At 35.3% G+C, this 25,403-nt stretch overlaps 2 protein-coding genes across 3 annotated transcripts in view; one reads left to right on the forward strand and one right to left on the reverse strand.

The window, feature by feature from the left end:
* Timp (Tissue inhibitor of metalloproteases) overlaps window positions 1-12,529 on the reverse strand; it is an 86,931-nt gene extending 74,402 nt beyond the window's left edge. For both annotated transcript variants that reach the window (XM_067762946.1, XM_067762945.1), the window contains exon 1: window positions 12,091-12,529. The gene's annotated coding sequence lies outside the window, so the exon portion shown is untranslated. The remainder of the gene's footprint in view (window positions 1-12,090) is intronic.
* Window positions 1-25,403, forward strand: part of Syn (synapsin) — a 153,002-nt gene that overhangs the window by 93,089 nt on the left and 34,510 nt on the right. The gene's annotated exons all lie outside the window — the stretch shown is intronic.

Here is a 25,403-nt window from a genome sequence, read left to right on the forward strand (position 1 = left end):
TAATTTGAATGCAATCTGGTTTACCGGTAATATGTTAGTATCTTAGATCTTTTGTGTTGCTACTTAAACAATTTTACAAGGGTTCATTCCCGACCTTTATTAAGTAGTTAACTGACGAATGGTAGTGAATAAATAGGAAGTTCATGTTAATAATAAACTATTTTAAAATGAACCTTGTGAAATTTTCTGTTTTATTTATTGGCGTGAGAAGATTTTATTTTAAAAAGAATATAAATCAATAATATTACTTTAGCTTTTCTTTAAGAGAACTATGTTGAAATATTCAAACAAAAAAATCTGATGTTATTTATGACTTTGTATATTAAGTTGTAGATCGAAAGCGCATTCAACAAGTCCATTTTATGATTAATATGTTTTTAATGTTTGTGATATAATATGTAAAGCTTTAGCTTTTCCCCCAAGTTGAAAATAAACTAAAAGTTGGGGAAGGAAAAATATTACCTTAAATTTAGGTTGTGAAAGCAAGACATTAATCATAATCTTTCAGAAAATTATGAAATTTTTTAAAATGATAAATGTCTGAAAAAGTAAGGCGGCCGCCTTGGTGTGGTGGTAGTATGCTCCGCTTACCACACCGAAGATCGTGTGCTCAAGTCCCAGGCAAAGCAGCATCAAAAATTTAGATACAAGGTTTTCTTAGCGGGGTCGCCCTTAGGCAGTGGTTTGTCTAGCACTCCGAGTGTATTTCTGCCATGAAAAACTTCTCAGTGAAAATTCATCTGTCTTGCAGATGCCGTTCGGAGTTGGTCCCATCAAGCCAATTTGTAATAAAATTTTAAGAAAACCGATGCAAATTGAAAGAGAAGTTCGGCCTGAATTCCGTTCGGATGTTTATCGCGCCTTTCACATTCAGTTTTTTTTATTTATTTTCATAACAAAGTAAATCATGAAAAAACATAAATAACTTTTATAAATCAAAATAATTTATATATAAATTAAATACCTACCGAAAATATGTAGCTAGGTCAAACAAATTGATGTATTGTTATTTTTTTCTTCTATAATTTGCTTGATGTAGCAATAATTTTTATTTTTATTTCCTATTCTTATTTATTATTTCTTATTACAATCTTTTTTTATTTACTATTTATTCCATCTGAACTTGCTCTAATCGGCACGGAGCTCTATAATATACATACATATGTACGATCTGTGTTACGCATCAAAAATTTCCGAACTATATTTATTGTAAGAGCTTTTTCTAGGAACAAAATGGGTACTAATTGCACTTTATCAGTTTACAGAAGCTCTACAAATATCGATGAAATAATGTTTCAGTACTACATGAAAATATTGAAGTATCTTTATATGGACATGCGTATATTATAGGGATGGTACAAATACTAGAATGATTTGTATCATTTAAATATCCGCATTTGATTTGCACTGCAGCTTGTGATCACAAGCTTATATAACAGAACTTGGTCTAACTACCACAATAATCGAAGTTTAGCTTTAGAGCTTAAAATTTTGAAAATTATAAGAAACTATATTGGCATGCAGCTTTCAACCCATTTGGAATTTTAAGTTCCTCGAGTGAAAGGTATCTACTGATATTCTGTACAGTACCGATTTGCCCTGTTCCTTCGTAAAATGTTGCATTTATTTGCAGCACCGAACATGGAAACAGCAATGGCAACTTTTATCAAATTTCGTCAGTTAAATTCTGTTTTATTTTTTTTAATTTTCGATAATTTATGAAAAAGCGCCTATGAATTTTGTAACTGGAACAATGCAACCCAATCTTGAAAACGTTTTCAAAAAAGTTCAAACTTTCCACTTAGAGTCTTCTGAACTTTTTTAGTAATCGAAAATAAAGTATAAGTTATAAGTTTCCCAAAATTCGTATTAATTTTGGGCAATTTTTATTTTCGAAGTGTGTTTCAGATTTTTTATTCCATATAAAAAACAAATAAAGGTGTCTAAGTTCGGGTGTAACCGAACATTATATACTCAGCGTGAGTTTCAATTGTACATTTCATTTCAGATAAATTACTTTTCTACATACACGTGGGTCCGCCCGTTTAAAAAAATATTTCTCCCCATTTCCTCTTAAAATAAAACTTGATAAGTGAAATATCATTGATTCAAAACTATTTTTTTGCTAAGTTATAGTATATAATTCTAGTCTACGACCCTTTTAAACTTGTTTTATATCTAAGTTGCCGTGGTCTCTAACCGATCCCGTCCATTTTTACTAGAAATATGTATCCAGCTCTATAAGTATTTGGATTCATACGGAACCATAAGGAGATTGTTCTTAATATTTTAAGTAAATTTTATAATTTAGTCTGTAAGGATTGCAATCAAAAGGTTTAAATAATAAACAATAAACAATATTTTCTGCTATAAGGAAAATATGTGTACACAATTTCATTACGATATGTTAATTTTTCTTCGAGTTATGGCTCCCGAAACATAGAAAATTGCTTAGTCATAAAAGGGGCTGTGCCACGCCCAGTTTTTCCTATTTATTATTATAAATCCACTTGGGAAATGAAATACCATTGATATAAAGCTCTTTTTTGCAAAGATATAAACTTACTTTATTCGTCCACGACCCTTTTAAAAATCTTTTATATATAAGTGGGCATGGTCCTTAACCGATTTCGTTAATTTTTCTTCAAAGCATTCCTTATAGTAAAGGCAACCTCTCTGCCGAATTTTGTTACGATAGGTTTAATCATTTTTGATTTGTGATTAATAATATTTGTAAAATTGATTTTATCACAAGTGGGCGATGCCACGCCCATTTAAAAAAAAAATTTAAAATTTTCATCAGGAATCTAGGGTATCATTTACTAAATAATCAGGTTTTTTCTGTTTTCCAAAATGTTATATATATAAGCATTGGGCGTGGTTTTCATCCGATTTCGCTCATTTTCAGTACCAATCTATTCTTAGTCCAGATAAGCTCGTGTACCAAATTTGGTGAAGATATCTCAATATTTACTCAAGTTGTCGTGTTAGCGCATTTTTTTTTTTTGATACTGATGATTTTGATATATGGAAGTCTATATCTATCGCGATTCCTTTATACCTGTACGACCAACCGTTATCCAATCAAAGTTAATATACTCTGTGTGCAAAGCACGCTGAGTGTAACAAAGGCGTACTTTTTATGAAAGAACGAATTTTAGGCGACCTATAAAATTGTACTTTGTTAGACTAAAATTTTTAGGCAAAAAAAATTACACATTCAAAACAAATCTAGAAAACTTCAATTAAAACCTTCAAAATTTTCGTAAAATTTTCCCGAATTTTACGAAAACATTTTGGAGTGAGTTTTAAGGCGCTAATTTTGTAAAGTGCCACTTTGCATTACATTCACACATATTCATATTCAACATTATATTAAATAAATTCACATGGTTACTCAAGCTTACAATAACTTACTGAATTGAGTAAACGATCTTATTTTTTACCAGTTTCGGTTCACACAAGAAAGAATTACCCAATTCTTTGCATAGCGGTTTATATAAAATAGCCCTTAGCATTGTTACCAAACATTCGCATCATCCCTAATGCATATTCAGCTCCAAGTATGCAGTTTTACTATTCATTACAAAACACACTTTTAATGGTTATGTTTATACTTAAACTTATTTATTCAACTGCAGCGATGATTTTATAACGTTTACTTATTTTGTAAAAAAAAGTTAAAATTATTATTCGATAGAACAAATATTAAAATAAAACGACTACATGATAAATAAATAACGTGCAAAAGTTCCGGGAGATGACGAATACTCTTAAAAAAATTGAAAAGAAAGATAACTATGAATTTGAAAGGTAGAAAGTGTCGGGTTTTGGCAGAGATATTGCGGAGACGAAACAATTTTGTCGCAGAGGCTAGTAGCGTTGCTGTTGTTGTAGCAATGTTTCGCGCTGCGAAATATGCTCGATCACTCACGAAGTTCTAACCAATATCCTCAAATGGAGCTCAAGGCAACTAGCCGTTTCAATCGGTTTGGACAAAAAAAATTTCTGTTTTAGACAGTAGTTTCTGTCATTTGGGGACACATCGCATCAAGGCCTTGCATAGCGTATGCGGCGGGTGATTCTGGATAAAACGAGTTTAGCCTGTTACAATCACCCCTATTCTGCATTTCGATTACGTTCCCGTTCTCCGCTCCGCTTTAATCGAAGTTTGGTATTCTGCATTACGACGGAATCGTAAAAAGAAGAGGAAGAGCAAATGATTTTTCGAAATCATCTGTTGGTACGGAATGTGTGAACATTGGAACAAAATAAATTAAAGCAAATTTGTAAAAAACACTGAAAAACGTTTATATTTTATTATCCACGCCATTTTGTACAAAAAAAAGCAATAGAATATATTGCCGCAGTGTTATATTTTTTTGAGTGAAGTGCTTTCATAATTGTAAGTGTGTTTTTGTCGTTCTTTTGGCCAATTCCCTGCCGTGGCCTCCAAGTTTTGTTAAAACGGATTCCTGAACGAATATAGTTGACATTTTCTGAATTTTAAGGATGCTAATTTCATTGCACTGGCCTAAAATACTTTATAAAGGTTTATTTATTCCTTCCGCAAGGATTGTTTACGTTTTCGCTTCACCTTCCTCTACGCCGGTAGCTTGCTTTGGCATATAACTGGACCCAACGAACAGACACAAATTATAGCTGTCTATTAAATGGAATCAATAGCCGCGGCATATTTGTGGAGTTGGAAAGCAACGCATACGAAAATGGCCAGACGAGAATGGAAAGGCAAATATTGCGACATTTGTGTAATCCATTTGAGATGAGTGACGAATTGTAAGAAATTGAACTTAAAAGTGGTAAAGTTTAAAGACTTATTCTCTTATTTAGGTTCAAAAAAAACTCTCGACTTAACAAGGATGCTTTCAAGTATGTGTTAGATACTTTTGCGGGCAAATACGTCCAAGGACTTCGACATTGACATGTTGTTTTTGACCTGGAATCATATAAAAAACAATCATCATCAAGCCTTCTACGTTTCTTAACAAGTTTTACTTACATTTTTGTTAAAATTCTGTTATAAATTAATAAAAAAATAAAAAGAAAATATTTTTCCGCCAAGAAATTTGCAACTTAGAAAAACGGAACTACGATCGAAATGCAGAATACCAAAAATCGAACGACTCGAAGTTGGATCGAAAGAGATTGGAACACAGAATACCAAAATTGCCAAATCGAAAAAATTCCACTCCAAGTCGAAATGCAGAATAGGGCTGAATATCGAAGCTGAGCGATAAGGATGGGCGATCCGTGGTGTGGTGATAGCGAGCTCCGTCTGCCACACCGAATATTCTCAGTTCAAGTTTCGGGCAAAGCAACATCAAGAATTAAGGAACAAGTCTTTTCAGTTTGATAAACGTTTTTCTCAGCGGTGTCGCCCCTCGGCAGTGTTTGGCAAACACTGAGTGTATTTTTGCCATGAAAAGCTTCTCAGTGAAAATTTATCTGCCTTGCAGATGCCATTCGGAGTCGGCATAAAACATGTAGGTCCCGTGCCGCCAATTTGTACGGAAAATTAAAAAGGAAAGGATGACGAAGATCCGCCTAAAATCTCTTCGAAGGCTGTCGCGCCTTGCCTCTATTATTTTATGCACCGGCCGTGACTCTTGAAAGCTCCTACGTAGATGTCCCCTTAATAATGAGATATTGCGTGGCAGTAATGAGTGCAAAATTTTCGCAGGCCTGCGGTTTATCCTGCACAAAATAGGCTGGCTGACTGCTTTGTATATCGTCAGTAGTGTTACATTGTCCTTTCTTGCAGATACTATAATCGGTTGCCACCTTCAGCATTTTTGGGTGGTGGTCGGTAGTTGGTAGCGTTATGCCATTAATGGGGATGCCAAACCATTGTGGCACCTGCAGGGTTTATGCCGTGAGCAATGTGACAATGAACAATGGAACGTAATGCACAATACATATAAGCTCAACAGAGGAACTTACATTACACATTTTGCTGTAACACTGATGACATGTAGCTTTCGCGCGGTACGTGGTAACATTAAAAAGGCATTAATTACAATGTAACTTTTATTATGATAACATATCAAACTATCCAGACACTTGTTGACCATGAAATAAAATATAACAAAAACGAGTTTAAAAAACTAAAAACAATTAAAAAAACCTAACCCAAGCAATGAGTAAGAGTTATTAATAAAAGCTTAAGAAAAAAAATACACGAAAGAAAAATGTGTTAATCCACCTGACAAAAGTGATAAATCTACACAAATCACTTGAGACACCAACAAGAGATAAAAGCTGATACAAATGTATGCAAATGCAAACAAATTTATCAAAATCTGAAATAACGTAAAGCAGTGACAGAAAAAAACTGCGTTGAGGCACCCACAGTTTAGTACCTACAAATCTTTATGGCAAAGAAGAAAATGAGAATTGGTTGTGTACAAATTGTTGACAATAAAAAACAAAAAGCGATCACAAAAATCAAAAAACAAATAATAAAATTAAAATAAATGTGCGCTAGAACAGCAAAAACATAAAATAAAAACTTGTGCAGTAAATTTTAAATGAAACAAAAAATTTTGCCAAGAAATTTAATAATAAAAAATGGGAAACACCGCAAATGCGTCCACATCATGTAGTCGCCACAAATGCAAAAGCAAAATGTCAAACGGAAACAATTTTATATGGAGTATATATGTTTATACGTGTGTTATAATACAGCAAAGAATACAAATGGCATACAACTGAAAGAAATATTGTTATAAAAAGAAATTTAAACGCGAAGGAATCAAAAAGACGATGTTGGCTATAAAAATCAGATGTTTTTATAAAAATTAAGTAAGATATAAAATAATACAAAATTATATAAAACAATACAAAACAAAATAAGTCATATAAAAAAACTCACCCAGAATAGACATTTTTCAACCAAATATATTATTTCTTATAATTTCAATATTTTCCCTGCAAAAATCGTATATAAGAGATGTATGAGTCCACAACGTTTTAAACAAGGCGAATTCAGTACCAGGTATTATTATCTCAACAGCTGATTGCTTCTTCTTGCTTTGTATAACAATATGTCAGTTAATCGAAATCAATAAAAATTGTCTTTTGCCTTGACACTCTTCTGCACGGCGAATTGGTTGAATTCGCTTTGCCACCTCCTGGTGAAGACTCGCCATTGTTGTTGTTGTTGTTGTTGTAGCGATAAGGTTACTCCCCGAAAGCTTTGGGGAGTGTTACCGATGTGTTGGTCCTTTGCCGGATACAGATCCGGTACGCTCCGGTAACACAGCACCATTAAGGTGCTAGCCCGACCATCTCGGGAACGATTTATATGGCCACAATAAACCTTCAGGCCATCCCTTCCTCCCCACCCCAAGTTCCATGAGGCCCTTGGGTCGCCAGAGCCTCGGCTGTTAATGAAAAAGGATTCGCCACGGATAGGTGAGGTTGACAATTGGGTTTGGAGAAGCTATGTATATATTGCGCTGGCAACCTGAAAAGGTTGCGCTACACAACCCCTTGAATCTGGTATTTTAGTCGCCTCTTACGACAGGCATACGTAAGTGCATGGTATATTCTTACCCCCTAACCTGCTGGGGGCTCGTCTTTGTTCTAAACGTTCTTGAAAAGTTAAAAAAGTAATTTTTTTTTTGCTTTTAAATAAAAAAATGTTTTGTAAACCACTGAGTTTTAGTCCCACAAATTTTCGACACTAGGTGCTTAAAAATCGCGTTGAATTTCTAGAGTTTATTTCTGAAGTCATTACGCATTTTTCCATATAAAATAAGATGTGGTTATGCATCAAGCCAGACTTGAACGCAGCAATCTTTGCGAACAGCCAGGTGGCTTTAAAGGCATTAGAATTCAACCTGATAAAGTCCGACATCGTTCGGAATTGTTAAATTTCTCGGATGTCCGCAAGGCATCTCAATGTCTCTCCTTGCTGCGTCCCGGGGCACAGCGATATTGAAAGGAATGAATTTGCAGGTGAGATGGCCAGGATATGTTCCGAAACGGAAGATGGGAAACCTCTGGGTTACCTCCTGAAAAAATCTAAAAATATAAGATTAGGGCAGCGAGCTTGTTATGGTCCAACCTGGACGACTGCGAGGACTCAAGAGTCTTATGGCCATGTTTGGACAGAAAACCAACTTGCTTTCTTCTCATGCTAAACAAATCTGCAGTGAGAGTACGTACGGATATCATCGGAGATCATTGAGCTATTGAACCAATGCTCCAACAGTGGTGCAAACGAACACCACTCTCTGAAGAAGCTGTCAGGTAAGAGAAAAGATGAGTCGATTCATCACTATCTCTGCCAATATCCAGCACTGAAAAATTGGACCAATCAGATTTCTAGGCGGGCGGTTTTTCAACAATCTGGCAGAGTTTGATGGATCTTTCACTCCTATCTATGTTCATCGGAGAAAGCGAGTTCGTTAGGAACTACTAAGAAGTTGTCGGTTGGGACGAATGTGTCGCCACCCGGCACTCACTAAAGACAAAAATGACTCCGAGTGGATGGGTAAAAACTACCGGGCAAGCGCTTTTAACTTAACCTAACCTGTAAAGCAAATATGCGACAAAAAAATGCAAAGAGATTTTTATACCACTTGGAAGCTTCAAAATTAAATGGGCTACAAAGCGGCATTTTCCGTATTTTCTTTTTTATTTAATAAATAAATGCAAGGCGTGGTTAAACTGCGAAGAGATTTTAGCCCGAGCTTCTCTTCCAATTTATGTCGTGTTGCTTTTAATTTTTCCTACAAATTTGCGGGACAGGACCTACATGTTTTATGCCAACTCCAAAGGGCATCTGCAAGGCAGATGAATCTTCACTGTAAAGCTTTTCATGGCAGACATATACTCGGAGTGTTTGCCAATTCACTGCCGAGTGGCGAACCCGCTTAGAAAAGCTTTTTTCTAAATTTTCGATGATATCACCGGTGTGGCAGGTGGAGCACGCTACTACCACGCTGGCCGAAACTTTTGTGAAACTCTAAAAGATATGAAACTGAGCTAGAGAGCCCAGAATTTCGATTATTTTAGAATCATTTTATAAACCGAAAGCGTATGATGAATGATCCCAGCAGGTTAGAGAGCTTAGAATATACGCGCGGTTAGGCAAACCTGTCGTAAGAAGCAGCTAAAGTTGAAGTTCTAAATTTGGACGCGGTACCAAAACTCAAGAGCGCAAAGGACGGAATAATGAAAAAGGATGATATGGCCTTGCGCCGTGGCCATGAACTTCGAAACGTTAAACTAGCCACGGTTTTGGTTGTATAGAGGAGAAGAGACCTCGCCGAGCAAGGCGAGATTATACAAAAGAACATTTATTTGCACCTACTCACCAATAAATAGATGACGCGACGGTTAAGAACTCCTGTTATGATAAATTAGAAAAGGCATAGGATAACTATCTCGCCATGATATACAAAGCATGCTTAGTAACTTTTTTGCAAGGATGAGCAAGAAGAAGGTCGTTTAAACTTCAGTCGAAATGTTCTGCCTCCACGATATGAAATCTCGCAAACGAGTTCAAGTTGATTGGCTTAAAAAAATACAACACGTTATTTGACTATCTCCTGACAAGACACTCACATGACCAGGTTTAGTACCTGAAAGAAAAGTTTGCCGAAAGTTTGTTGGAATGATTACTCCACTCGTCTCTCACACCTTCTCATTGAAGAAATTCTTCGACCTGACGATGTTTTCGAGCAGTGGCAGCAAATTTCACTACCTACCATAGGTTTGAACATCATTTGTTTACAAAAGCAACTGGTATGATGAATATTTCTGGCTGCCTATGAAAGACGCCAGCTTGGAAAAAGAAAATGTGAGGGAACACTTCGCCTCATTTCTAGAACCTTTGGTGTTCCCAATTTGTGTCAGCTATGACTGGTATGATTTACAAGCAACAGCCAATATTCGCTAGGCGATTAAGGGCCTGCTAATGAAGAAGTCTTCCAACACCTCTAGTTTCTCGCCTTGGGTCCATTAGGGTGAATTTTCAATTAATTAAAGACCTTACAACTCAACATTCATTCTCTTCCTTGGCCCTGAGTTTGAAGATCGTCAAAGCTCCCTTTTTTAAGTAAGTAAGTAAGTAGGATATCTTATTTGTCTAAAAAAAAGCCGAAGAGTCCGGGACTATGTTAGAAAATATTCGGAAGTTTACGCTTTCGAACTTTTTAAAGCCTGACGAGCTATCTGAATATGAATAACAAGATATAAAAAGTAAGGAAGTCTAAGTTCGGGTGAAACCGAACGTTACATACCCAGCTGTATACTTGAAATGCTGTTGTTGTTTGTTTTGTGTGCTTAATAGTGTTACAAGGCATATACATTTACATATACACATGGTTCTATTCTGAACTAATTTTTCTTCGAGTTATGGCTCCCGAAACATAGAAATAAAAGGGGCGGTGGCACGCCCACTTTTTTAAATTTGAAGTGTTTCCTATTTATTGTTATGAATCCACTTGGGGAATGAAATACCATTGATATAAAGCTCTTTTTTGCAAAGATATAGCTCATTTTATTCGTCCACGACCCTTTTAAAAATCTTTTATATAAAAGTGGGCGTGGTCCTTAACCGATTTCGTTAATTTTTCTTCAAAGCATTCCTTATAGTAAAGGCAACCTCTCTGCCACATTTTGTTACGATAGGTTTAACGATTTTTGATTTATGATTAATAATATTTGTAAAATTTATTTTATCACAAGTGGGCGGTGCCACGCCCATTTTAAATTTTTTTTTCAAATTTTTATCAAGAGTCTCAATATCAGTCCACACGTCAACTTTCAACATTCTAGATGTATTATTTACTAAATAATCAGTTTTTTGTGTTTTCCAAAATGTTATATATATAAAAATTGGGCGTGGTTATCATCCGATTTCGTTCATTTCATTTTCAATACCAATCTATTCTGGGTCCAGATAAGCTCGTGTACCAAATTTGGTGAAGATACCTCAAAAATTTACTCAAGTTATCGTGTTAACGGACAGACAGACGGACGGACATGCATCAATCAATTTTTTTTTTCGATACTGATGATTTTGATATTTGATATCTATCTCGATTCCTTTATACCTGTACAACCAACCGTTATCCAATCAAAGTTATAATACCTTGTGTACAAGTACAGCTGGGTATAAAAATGTGTACGTTGTATATGTATCGAGTAAAAAAGTAGTAGTAAAAATTATTTGAAAATTTTTATAAATTATCTTCTCTTTTTTTGGTCTGCAAATGATAATAGCGAATTGATATCGAAATCTATATAGATCAATTTGGAAAAAGTTTGTAAAAAATTGGAAAATTCCAGAAGTTTTAAAAAGTTTTAAGGAAAATTTTAGATGTTGATTTAATATTTTAGAGCTTTTTAAATGCAGTTTTGCAAGTTAATCCATTTTAGTGTACATGTTCGAAAACTTTAAATTGCATTAACTTTTGAACACATCTAAAACTTTCAAAAAAAATTTTAAAAATCAATGCAAATTTTGATAGATTTCAAACTTGTAGTTTCTTGGACTGAAATTAATTATACTACTGAATTGAATACCCATAGATTTATTTGAATTTTTTTTTTAAAAAGATTTGAAAATTTGCATGCAATTTTTCAAATTCTTTCAAAAACGTTTTGAAAATTCGTTTATAAATTTCATAATATTTAATTTTTAAAGTAACGAAAACAAACGAGATAAATTGTTGTTGCTATTTTTTTAACTCGCAACTGTGTGTATATTTTGTAAGTCACATACGCCCGTTGATGGCCTATAGTAGCCACTGTCACCAAATGCAACAGTTGGCACTAAAAATAGCAAATAGCCTACATACATATGTATGTGGCATATTTATGTTCACAATATGATGCCGGAAATTTTATTCGAACCAAGTTTTCGGTAGCCAAAATAAATAAGAAACGCATTAAGTTTGAAGTGAACAAATAAATACAAAATTATTACAGCAATAAAGTGTGAGGGCGGTAAGTTGCAAGAAAACAAAAAATGTTAGCATAAAAATGAAAAAAGTAAAGAAGAAAAAACTTTAAGCGCCTTATTTACTTTATACCAAAAATAGATGACAGACTCACCTTTGCTTTCTCTGCGCAAGTTTAGGATGCTGACAAATTTTTTAAAAAGGAATTGAAGCTGAAAAAACTTAGTAGGGACCACAATTTCAAAACACTTAAACGTTTGTTTAGGGGTTTCTTTCTTTTTTTTTTTTTTTTGATAACAAACAAAAACTTTTTTTGCTCGACTTTTGCACACCTTACCACTTTATTGTAAATTTGCTTAATTTCACAACAAAAACACTTTCGTTGACATTAAAGTGTAAGCCATAAATTTGCCAAGGCAGCACTAATCTTTTTTCTTTGCCTCGCCTTTGTTATTTGTATTTAAATTTTCATTGGTTTCGGCGCACGCCTTTTAGCCACTCTGCACTATTCGTTCAATTCAGATTCAGACGTCTTGCTTATTCAACCGCTACACAAACGATTTTGTAGTTTTCGGTTTTGTATGCCAATTTGAACTGAAATTTAAAATGAACCGATTCGTTGCTTAAAAATGAAATTGAGAAAAAAATAGTAAACAAAAAGCCAATATCAAATCGTGAGTCACTCAATCGATAATATGCTCAAGAAAAAAGCCGGCAAGAAATGCCCATCTTGAGTGTAAACTGTTTAGCGTGCGCTCTGTCAGCTATGACGCGCTCGTTCCCACCGATCGATTGACAGTGGTCGATTTGACTTCTTCGTGAAGGAAAATTTATTTTTTATAACTGAATACATACCTACTTAAAGCGGAGGGTAAATTCGCCCTGCTAGATACTTCATTATTAATTTTAAATAAAGTCTATCCTTTCCTATATGAACCTAAATAGAAGCGAAATATGCACCTTACCTACCATTTCCGGACTCTTACGTGATCACATAAGTCCAAGTTCTCTTGTGCATACTCCCGGAGATAATAATAATAATAATACACAACGGATTAATACCCTCCAAAGCCCGCCCGACCGGTGCGAGGGGCGCATCCGCAAGACGCACGGATTTGTTTTTGTTTTTGCCGAGTTGTTCATAGGCGGAGGTTTGTTAAGTGTCGTGATCTAAAACTGCTCAGCTACAGAATAAAAATCATCAGCTGAGTACTATACATAACAGTTATAAATTACATAACAGTTAGAAATTATACTTATACATACTACATTGTTAAATTACAGAACATTTTTAGTTTATTCGATTGTTTTTTTTTTTTTTTTTGTTACGATTTAAGATAGGATAAGACAGTTTTCTTTATGGTAAAAAGTGAATCCGTTATATCAAATGAATTAGAATGAGTGACCGGTGTCCCGGTCCAACCCTAAAATGTCCCCGTTTTCGGTCTGAATACAAGCACCAACTACCGACTTTAATTTTAAAATTCTAGCATGGCTAGATAATTGCACATTGCATAGTACACATATATCGATTATCGATGTAAAGTGTTCTTCCTTATTAGCTACAGCTGTTTTTATTTAGCGCTAAGTATTTGGTTCTTCAAGTTGAGTATTTCTGATTTCATTGTAAGTTTTCTCACCAAATGTTTAAAATAGGTGTTTTATAATACTTTCAATTACTTTTAGATAATGCCAAAAAGGAAATGTAAATTCCTTCTCTCATACAGAGAAAAATGGTCTTTTATGAAACTTGGAAGAAGTGAACATGAATCGTTGTGCTCAGTTTGCGATTGTCTTATTGCCATTGGGTAACGGTGGACGCTCATATATTCGTGATTATATCGACAGTTCCAAGCTCAAATCGAGGCGTATACTTCAAAAGAAATGTCTTCTTTTTTTGTAAAACCAAATACAACAAAGAGGCATCTAATCTCCGCCGCTGAACTGTTTAATTTTATCCTTTTATACTTATGTAAAAAATGTTCAATTCACGAAACCTAGTATTTAAACATACATACATAGGTACATATGTACCTATTTATTTATATGAACCACTTTAAAAGTATTTATTTTTAATTGCAATTGTGATTAGCTGTTTTAGAGTACCTGGAAGGTATATCATGGGTGTATGTTTCTTGAATTTTCAAAATGTCCCGGTTTTGCCCCAGGGGACCTGGCAGCCCTATGCTACAGCTCCTAGTTCTTCACAAAGTTCCTTCTGAAGGGAGAACTGCTAGAGCTTTCTTTGATCTCTCCTCAATATTCCTTTTAAAGCTTAGTTTGGAGTCCAGAATTACGTCTAGATATTTGGCTTCAGAATAATATACTTAGATTTATCTGCAATCCAAAGTTTCACATATAACTTTGTACTGGATATCACAGTGGGCGTGGTTTTGATTTCGAATTTCAAAACAAAGGCACAAATTTGTCATTAGCGAGGCCAAATTGACCACTGTGTGCGATCATCAAATTGTGTTATCCACAGATCGAAAATTTGAGTGGAGTGCACCAACAAGAGAGGCACGCAGTGAGCGCGCACGCACTCAACTGGCACGCGCAAATGAGCGCATTGAGTGCTTGCAACGCGGGTGTTAATGCAATCAATGCGCGCGCTCAAAATACCAAAACACGATCGATCTATTGGCATAGTTTCCAAGTTTTTATTTTTATTCGTTGACTTTTATTTTTTGCTTTTAACTGGAGCATACGCGCGCTGCAAGAGCATAAATCTTTTTAAAATGCGCGTCATTGCAATAATTTTAGCGCGCGCCCCATCGACTTATCAGCGCGCACTGAACGCTTCAACAATTTTCCGCCTCGAGCATCTTCATAATGCAGGGGCGTCAATAAAAAGAATAGAGGGTGGGCAGGGATTTGCGTTAGGCTTTATGTGCAATTACTTTGAAGCATAAAATCGATAGTAAAATATATGCATTTCACAAAAGTAGCGCGTGCCGCGTTTAGGCTCGAACAATGTGTGATGTTTTGCAGTTGAGGGCTACGCGCTGTAGCTAGAGCAAATTTAATTAAAAAGAAAATAATTGTAAAATTTAAAAATAAGCCACATAAATTTATTCCTACGCGACAATAAAAAACACAAACAACAACTCATTCCAATTGGCGTATGAGTAATAAATTCTGATTTAAAATACCAACCTACATATTTATGTTATTGAGCAGCGCGGCGCTACCCAGCATGCCGCCAGCATATGAAAAATGTAAATAAATAAGTATTGAAAGCTTAGTGGCGCTAGCTGTCACTCATATAAATCTATCTTTGAAATATATTTATCTTATTTATAAATTGTGACCGCATATTTGTTTGTGTAAGAGCTCGCTCACCTGTGGCTATAACTCCGAGCGCATCAATTTGTGCGTCATTCGCACTGTGATATGCGCATCTGTACGTAGCATCACTGAATGAATTTACTGAATACTTGTTGTTGTGCAATTAAATACAATTTGTTTTACCATTTTTGGTCAACGATTTATATGATTGCTACGCTTATAAATCAGCAATTAATTTCAATATTGTTTAAATGAAGTTGTAAACCTTTTGCCATTTATAGATAATTGCACTTGTTGGCGTTTATTTACGGATATGCAGTACGCATTCTTCATAGACTAAGCAATTCGGAATATTGTAAAGATATTTTATACTTTTGGTGTTTTCTGTGAGGTCATGAAAGCCCAGAAAAACTTTTGATATCACCTTAATTTTTGGGTTCTCTCGTAACCGCCAAAATCTCCTTACCTCAGTTACTGGCCTGAAGTAGATGCCTCTCTTTCTTCTTATCGTTGCTGCTCCCTTACACATCAAGGCTATGTAGAGCAGTGGTCATTAAAATTTAAACTGTAGCTGTGATAGGTCTATCATTTTAGGGATAGTGTTATAGCTATTGATTAACGAGCAACAAGGCAAGACATATGCACGCCTGTTTGTCTACACCCGGGTTATGTAAGGTTGAACGTGCCGGTCCATGAGAACCTCACATGGACTGAATGAGTCCGTAGTGTTAACGACCAAACTGAAGAAACCCTATCAAAAAACATGACATATGTTATAAAATAACTCCGTCCTCTTGGCAAATACTAGAAGCCTTCTAGGACCTATGCCACTTGCTGGTTCTAGATTTGACACCTGGCAAGCGCAGCCGTTAACACCCAAAAAATATTTCGTAAATAGGCTATAAAAGTATTATTTTATTACATGAGTCTACCAAAAACTTAAAATATATTGCTAACATTAAATTGATGAAACATTCTGCTCTTGAGTCTTTTCTCACAAAAAATGTTGTTGAAATATAAAAATAAACAATAGCCTCTTTCGATGTTCGTTTTCAGTGACTACTAAACGAAAGAGAAAAATAATGTGTATGTGTCAAGTGAGTGTGAATAAATACTTCACTATTTTCCGACCTCTGATGTAGAGAATGACCTTCTTCTCCAGGGCAGCTTGACATCATAACTCGTATAACTTGATTATGCCTCAGTAAACGGGTGCCGAGTGAAGTAATCATCAGCTGCCTTCTTGATCAGTTTTGTTTGGAATCCTTAGATCATGCAACAGCCAAGTAACTTGAGTTATCTTTTGTTCTGAATCCTGGTAATGACCATGTTTTTAGCCGCGGCGAGCACGATCAAACTTAGCCCGTTGGGAAATGTTACGTCGGAAAAGCTAAATTTTTCGACTGAAGAACTTAGCCCAGCTTGTCATTATGATTATGATTTTAAAGCCAAGCAATCATATATCTCTAATAGTTTATCAAAAAAAGATCTTATCTGCGTCGGTCGCATATTGTTGCTGTATAAGCTATACTTCACCTATTGTCCGGAAAATTTCTGTAAGATGCGCCTGCTAACAGCCGCGAATGAGACTACTTGCCGACAAAGTCTCTTTCAAACTAAAAAATCTACACCAGGGATACGTCTTGGGCTTTCTTCCTGTTCTCCTCTGTGCTATATATGTCGCAAGACCCCATTGTCTTTCTTCTTTTCCCCGTACATCGCGTTTTCGGTATGAGATATCAACCAGCTGCTCATCAATAACTTCATTGAAGATTTCTCGGACATTTCAGGTCCATTTCCTCCAATAATATACTCTAAAATATTTCACATGGCCCTTGTCAAGAAATAATTCTCATTCTAGGCTCTATTCCAACATTTTTCATTGTATGTTGTTTTCATGTGGATCTCGAGTTAGGAGATTTTGGGATGTTTCACATTTATATAGAAACCCGCTTGTTCTAAGGGAGATGCCCAACTGCAGTTGCACCTTATGTTCATGCGCTACCCTAGTTACCACACGAATTGGTTACTGTATCTTGCACCTAGATTGCTGACGTTTGCACAGAGTGCACGGTCAAGGACATAAAATAACTGGTACCTTGAAAAATAAACCAAATTTTTTACAGAGCATACAACCTTCTTTAAATTAACTGTGGCTTTTACTTTACGGCTGTGACCGCCTTGGAGTGGTGGTAGCGAACTCCTCCTACCAAAACGAATACCCTAGGCAAAGCAACATCGAAAAGAGTGTATTTCTGCCATGAAAAGCTTCTCCGTTCGTCGGAGTCGGTATAAAACATTTAGGAAAAATTAAAAGGAGCACGACGCAAATGGAAGAGAAGCTCGGCCTAAAATCTCTTCGGAGGCTATCGCGCCTTACATTTATTTATTCCAAGAAAAACTTAAAGCATCGAGCTTAACTGAATTCATTACATCATCACATTTCTGTTATTTGAGGATACGAAAGTGATGATGCAATGTAATGCATACCAAACAAAACAATGTGACAATACTCACCGCAAAACACCAGCTCAATAAACCCACGCATAACAACAAATATAACAGCAAACAAAACAGCAACAACAATAACCTTTGTGGTTTACATACATCATACAAATATTCATTTACAACTGACAACGGTTCAGTAAAGAAAAAACAACAGCGAAAATACCGAAAGCAATAGTAAGAATCAGAGTTCGCAAACAAAACAAAACATTTCATTGTGGATCTTTAATAGCATGGTTTTTATACCTTTCATGAACATGAAATGGTATATTAACTTTGGTCCGATGTTTGTAACGTTGAGAAATATAGAAGATAGACTCACCATTAAGTATACCGAATTGATCAGGGCGACGAACTGAGTTGACATAGACATGTCCGTCTGTCTGTTTGAACGCAAACTAGTCCCTCAAATTTTGAGATATCTCAATGAAATTTGGCACAAGGATGTATTTTTGTATTATATTAGACATTTGTCGGATCCGGTAGGATCGGACCACTATAACATATATCTTCCATACAACCGATCGTCAGATAAGACGATTTTGGTCATTCCTGCCGCAATTTAGAAAGTATACACGTGAAACTCGGTAATATATATTCTAATGTATCATAGAATATATCCTGAAAAAATAACTTTGATCGGAGCTATATATAGTATATATCCCATACAACCGATCGTTCAGATAGAAAGATTTTTGGCAATTCTCCAATATAAAAACGTTAAACTTAGTGATATTTATTCTAATATATCATAGCAGATTTCATGAAAGAATAATTTCGATCGGAGCTATATATAATATATATCCCATACAACCGATCGTTCAGATAGAAAGATTTTTAGCCATTTCTCCCTTAATTTCCAATACTTGGTGATATTTATTCTAATATATCATAGAAGATTTCCTGAAAAAATTACTTTGCTCGGAGCTATATGTATATAGTATATACCTATCCCATACAACCGATCGTTCAGATAGAAAGATTTTTGGCCATTTCTCCCTTAGTTTCCAATATAAAAACGTGAAACTTGGTGATATATATTCTAATACATCATAGAAGATTGCCTGTAAAAATCATTTCGATCGGAGCTATATATAATATATATCCCATACAGCCGATTGTTCAGATAAGGGGGTTTTTTGCCATTTTTTATTTTATTTTTATCTTAAAAATCGTTTAGGTATGTACATCATTTAACTATATATCTCTTATCTTATACATCCGATTATTTGGAGATTACGAACGGGATAAGATTATTGTTCAGCCCCATTCATTAAAGGTATGAAGTCCTCGGCACAGCCGAAGACAGGCCCGTCCTTACTTGTTGTTTTTTTTTTTTTTTATTTAATGCCTCGGGGTCAGTTTGGATAAAAGCATTATCGGGTCTACTTCTGAGTAATTTTGGGATTATTTCAGTGCTGACCATTTCGGAATTGTTGCCGGGGTTTTTTTACATTATCTCTGCTATTTATGGATTTTGAGATGGCTTCGGGAATATTTGAAGACTGTTATCTTGTGGAATATTTTGGGACAATTTCGTCAAAATTTTTTGACTATATAGGAGGTTTTTGAAAACTTTTTTCGGTTTTATTTATCGCCCTTTTACAAGATTATTTCGGTCTTGTTTTCTGGTTTAGTTAAGGATTATTTAGATACCATATAGGACTATATTGAGACAAATTTTGAGACTAGTCCGGAGTTGACCTAGAAATTGTCTTGAGTCTGTGTCGTAATCAGTTAAATAAAACAAAATAATTGTATCGAAATTGATGGAAATATTTCCGATTTGTTTAATTTTTTAATTTTTCTTTTTGAGTAATAACGAAATCGTCGTAAAACAATCTCGACATAATTCCTTAATCAATTCCAAAATACTCTCGATATAATAACGAAAATAATTCCGAAATAATGCTGCAATTATCCTCAAAATGATAACGAAAAAATCCCAAAGTATACTGAAAATCGAATGCAGTCCCGTATACAATCCTAAGATGAATCATAGATTACCCCGAAATAATTTCGAAATAAACATCAAATGAAGTCCCTAAAAATCAAAACGTGTACTCGAAATGGTTGATATTTTATTCATTATTTATTATCTGAAAAAATTCCAGTCATTTTTTTTTTAATGAAGTAATGACGAAGTCATATTTAAACTATCTCAAAATAGTTCCGAATTTCTTATATCCCGAAATAATCCTGAAATTGTCCTAAGCAAAAGGTTTAGAAGAAGCAGAAAGTTCCTGAAAGCTCAAAAGTAGTCCAAAAATAGGAAATTATCCCAAATATCATTCCTAACTATTTCTGAAAAAAAGTCCCAAAATATTTTCCAAATTTTAGGGAAATCTTCCAAAATGTTTTCTGAAAGCTAAAAAAAGTTCTGAAATTGTTCAGAAATACTGCTTATATAATCCCGAAGCTGTGCTGAAATAACACCGATATCACTTTAAAATGGTCTCCAGTTGGTCCCACAATCATCCCTAAAATATGTCAGAGATTATTCCAAAAATTCCCAAAGTACATACTTCTCAAATCTTTTCGAAATACACCTGAAACGGTCCCAAAATCATGCTATAATAGTACCAGTAGCATTCCTCGAAAAGTGCGAAAGTAGACTCGATGTGGTCCCGAATAAGCACATAAAAAGTTGTCCTGAAAACTCAAACACAATTCCGAAATGGTTCTTAATAATTCCAAAATAATATAAAAATATTTCTCAATATCAATGTTATCCCGTAAAAACCCAAAACTAATCCCGAATCAGTAAGAATTTATTCAGAAATTCACAGAGAAGAACCATAAAAAATGTGTACCATCGAATGTCATTGAATGTGCACAATGCAATGTTTTGTTCCTTTGCACACTCTGGTAACAATAATGAAAACAACAATAAAAATTAGTTGGTAAGAAAAAGTGAAAATAAACAACTTGCATTCAATGTAGCGATTGCGTTTGTTGCAGTTGCATTTCTTGTTCATTTTATTTGTATGAAAAGTTGTAAGTTTGTAAATTAGTACAAACTCATGCATATGTACATACATATGTATATCAATATAGTGCATGTACATACATATGTATGTATGGCTGATGATATTATTCGCACGCCTACGCGGATGACAAGTGCGAATGCAAATTATAATAAGCTGCTTGAGTGCGCCAGAAGCGGGAGATAGGGAAGCCATCGAAAAGTTACTTTCATGCACACATGTATAATATAAATATGTATGTACATATGTAGCTGATAAAGGCATGAGTGTATATTAAATAAGTGCATTTTTCCTAATTGGCATAATGCGACAACGTCTAGTCAAAGCAGCTGATGGTTCTAAGTTGGCGCAAGGTTGCCCGATTCGGAGAAATAGGGCGATTTGGCGCTTATGCCGCAGTCTGGCATTTCTTGGAAGCTTGTTAAATATTTACATAGAAGATTGCATGAGCAAATAAATTTTGTATCACTGTAGTGATTTCCTTTTTATTGCTTGACGCTTCTTTTGCTACTTTGATGCCGAAATGGATACATCACTGCGCTTAAAATAAAAAAAAATGTATGCAATAATGCGCACATTGGCGGTTTTTACGACATTGCTACGCAGTTTTGTGTAATATACTACAGAAAAATAAAGCGATGTAAAAGATATCTCGAACAACTTATTCTTGTTTCGGGTTTTTTTTTTTAATTTCCTCAGGGCTGTCTTATACTTTTAGAAGTCACTCTTTTAGTAGCAGATCCTCACGCATCTCTTTAGATTTCACTTAAACTTACACCTCCGATTTCAAAAACATTGTGAATGATGACAAAGTGTGATCTCTTCTGCATAAACGTCAAAATTCCAAAGTGATTTGATCACCTGATTCGTATTTGACTGTCGCTGTCTCATTCTGTATCTCTTTCTATCACCCGCTGAAGATAGGCGCCGCCATATTGAACAGCCTGTCAAAACGCTGAAAAGTAGCAATATTGAACAGCCTGTCAGGCAGTTGACAGATAAGAGATCACACTTTGTCATCATTCACAATGTTCAAAAATGTCACTTATCTAAAAGGCTAAGAGCCCGTAGCTGCCAGACCATTGTAAATGAAATAGGAATGTTCGTGTATTATGAAGCTTGAGTCATAGTGGATTTAGCAGATATCGTGCAAAAACTGTGCCAAAAAATAGACCTTACTTTCCTTATTTTATAAAGGCTGATTTTCACAAATTGTCTTTTTAACGATATTTTAAGCCACTAGCCTCATTGCCAGACACTTTCCATATAGGCTTTGTCCAGCTAGACTCTTTTTGTAAAGCAAAACTTTTTACGGAAAACAAAATTAAGTTTTTTTTTTTTTTCAAGATTTTATATTCGAATTTTATTATAAAATTGCTTTAATGTTCTATCAGGTTTAGCATAATGAAAAGCGTCAGTTTTTGCACGATATCTTCTAAACATTCCTACTTCAGTTGGAAGTACCCTTCAAAAATCGTTGGGTCACGTGGTCCACTTGTGTCATACTGGAGTACTCCATGGATTACTCTGATGTAATGCTGAACTGGAGTATATGGTCCAGTCCTAAGACATCGCAATGTTAATTGGACCACATTTTTTGTATGATTTGTGTTTAATTTTGGGGCACTCGCTTGGTCCATAGCTAGTACTCCATACATGCATGCATGCATGGAGTACTCTCGATTTTTGCAGGGTATGCGCAGACGAAATTTCAGCTTCTATAAAATGACGAAGGTCTGGCAGCCACGTGCCAGACATTTCCATACCTTTTGTTGCACCTTGCCCTACACTCAATATAGTCTAGACAAATTAGTGGCAGGTAATATTATACTATAATTTTTATTAATCACCCAAATTCTACAGCAGAATTGGAATGTTTATGAAAAGCAGAGGATGTACATACATATATACACCGGCTGTCAGTGGTTTCGCAGGAATGCTACCGGAATTTCGTTTTTAAATTTATCACACTTTAAATTTATTTATGCGTAATTGCTTTAGCTCTCGTTCTCGTTATTATCCATCATATAATCCCACTTTTTCATTGCTGTCTCATCACAAGCAGCAAATTTTATATCAACGCTGGAATTGTAGAATTGTGGCAAACACGTGCTTCGCATTACACTTCACAAAAAGATTTATTGAGTATCAATAAAAAAGCTTTCAGTAAGCGTTGAATGTTTTTAATTTATGATCGCTTCTTTGTGATACTAGAACATAGATAAAGTGTGAGTCAGATAATTTTTTAAATTTATCAATGATTTGAAACATGTTTATGCACATTGGGCTGGGTCGATTTGTATGGACGAAAGTTAACCGATATCGCGCCATCGATTTTTCGATAGGATTTGGGCTCAGGAAAAAAAAGTTCCACTACGCATGCCAAAAAATAAATTTTGAGCCTGCGAAATTTCATATTTTTTACTTTTTCGACTATGATTTTTAAGGTTTTTTTCATGACCTACAAGAAAAATTTTCATATGTATACCATGTCCGACTTAAAAATGTCCGCTAAAAACGTTTTTTTTTTTTTTTTCAAAAAACTGTTAGCTAAAACGTTTTTTACATGAAAATTTTACAATGAATTGAAAATTTTTTAGTAGGTCATGAAAAAAACCTTAAAAATCAAAGTCAAAAAAAGTAAAAAAAAACTGAAATTTCGAAGGCTCGAAAATTATTTTTTTGGGTATGCGTAGTGGAACTTTTTTTGCTGAGCCCAAATCGTATCGAAAAATCGAGGACGCGATATCGGTTAATAAATCGACCCAGTCTAATGGACATACATACTAGAGATATACGCCGCCGATAAACGCCGCCGCCGATTACCGTCCTTTTTCGCACGCCGCCGCCGAATGTCAAAAAAATCGGCGCGGCGGCGGCGGCGGCGGCGTTCGGCGCCTTACTATATTTTCTACTCTTTTGAGGCTGTTTAGGCCATTTATTGTTCGTCTCGAAAATTGGTCCGATATGGTCGAAAAGGGTATCAAGGGATGCGTATCACTGCCAGTTATAAAAATCATATTCCGTAATTTAATACTTTCTAACCGTTCAAAAGTTATTTGAGAAAAAAGGCGCTTTCAATGCCGGATTTCGCTGTACCGAATTCACCAAGTTATTAAAACAAAACACTTAAAGAAAAGTTATATATAATAAATTTAAAAGCAACTTCGCATAATTTTTTTAAAAAATTAATAAAGAACAATGAATTTAAATAAAATGTCCCAAAATGTAGAACACATTTTCAAAATGTCCTCAAGTCAATTTTATATCCCGAGTGGCCGAAAGAATAAGGGAAATCAGTGATGCAAAATCCTTTAGTATGCTCCAGTGGTTTAAATTCTCCTTTGAAATGAGTTTCAGATCATACTTAAGTTGCATATATATACATTCAACATGTATGAGAAGGGTTGGAAAATCACTTTATTTTCTTAACTATGAAATATCGTCTGAAATCTTAATTTTGATTTTCACACTTCATCATTCGACAACCAAGTATCCCGGTTTGAAACTTACTAAAGTTGGTGACCCTATCCCCAACTAGTACCTTGGAGTGAAGCACATTGGATATAGCCTATCAACCGTGTTTAAATGTCATCTACACGGGAGCCGTCCTGTTACAAATGTGAATACGTAAGCACATATATTTACCAAGTGAGGCTTTGTCCTTCGCAAGAACACTCAAAGTGGTGAAGGAAAAGCTTTCTCAATACAGTCGAATAAATGACCGGGTGTTCTACTCCCTAACGTAGGGGTAGTCCAGCTAGTCTGAAAACTGAAGGCGGTAATCCATAATGAGCTCTTATAACATAAGGCCGGAAACGAAGACTATTGAAGTCAATGTATCGACACAAACTTCTGCAAATTTTGATCTATATTTTTAAAATTTTATCCACGGTCCTTGTAAAGTTTAAATTATATAGACGCGTCAAGGATTATATGATTTTCACCCATGAGTTACGCAATGATATCCACTTAGACTGCTTATGATGTCGAGGGCGGCATTCTTGGCAGAATAGTTACTTCCTAATGTTTCAAGGTGTTTTTTTAGTGTAGGTCGGAAGCATAGCACGACAAAAACATCCGTTAGAAAGTCTTCGGAGCTACACCTATAGTTTCTAGGAAAGTGACGTCGACGAAGGTATGAGTTCGAAGTCGCAGTCCTATAGCTTCTGTGCTGGCATATTTTATAAGAGCCAGGATGCGTGGTAGCGACTGCTGGTCGGGATTGCTACTGTTCGCACGTCGGGAATTGTAGCTCTTAGAAACAGCCGAAAAAATTGAAGGCGTCCTTTGGTGCGATCAACAATAAGCCAGCATTGATGCTAATCGTTAAAACTGTGCATTGCCAGCCATTCAATTCAGAGGTTTACGCCGATCACTTTGTCGGCGCGCCGGGCACGCAGCCGCCGCCAGTAAATAATAGAGCCTGCGTCGCCGCCGGCGATTAAGTGACCGGCGTAAACCTCTAATACATACATACGTAGTATATTTCATAAAAGAATTGAGATTAATGTTGATATTTATTTGTTTTATTAAGACTGATTAGGATAACCGTTACTTTAAAAATTGGGAAATAAATGATTTAACAATTGAACACTTAAAGTTGAAGGGAAGGCAATCTAACAAATATTGATCTAAACCCATCCGCCAATTTGTAGTAAAAATTAAAAAAAAGAACACGACTCGA

The sequence above is a fragment of the Eurosta solidaginis genome, chromosome 1 (assembly GCF_040869045.1).
Source record: "Eurosta solidaginis isolate ZX-2024a chromosome 1, ASM4086904v1, whole genome shotgun sequence".
Classification (NCBI taxonomy): Eukaryota; Metazoa; Arthropoda; class Insecta; order Diptera; family Tephritidae; genus Eurosta; species Eurosta solidaginis.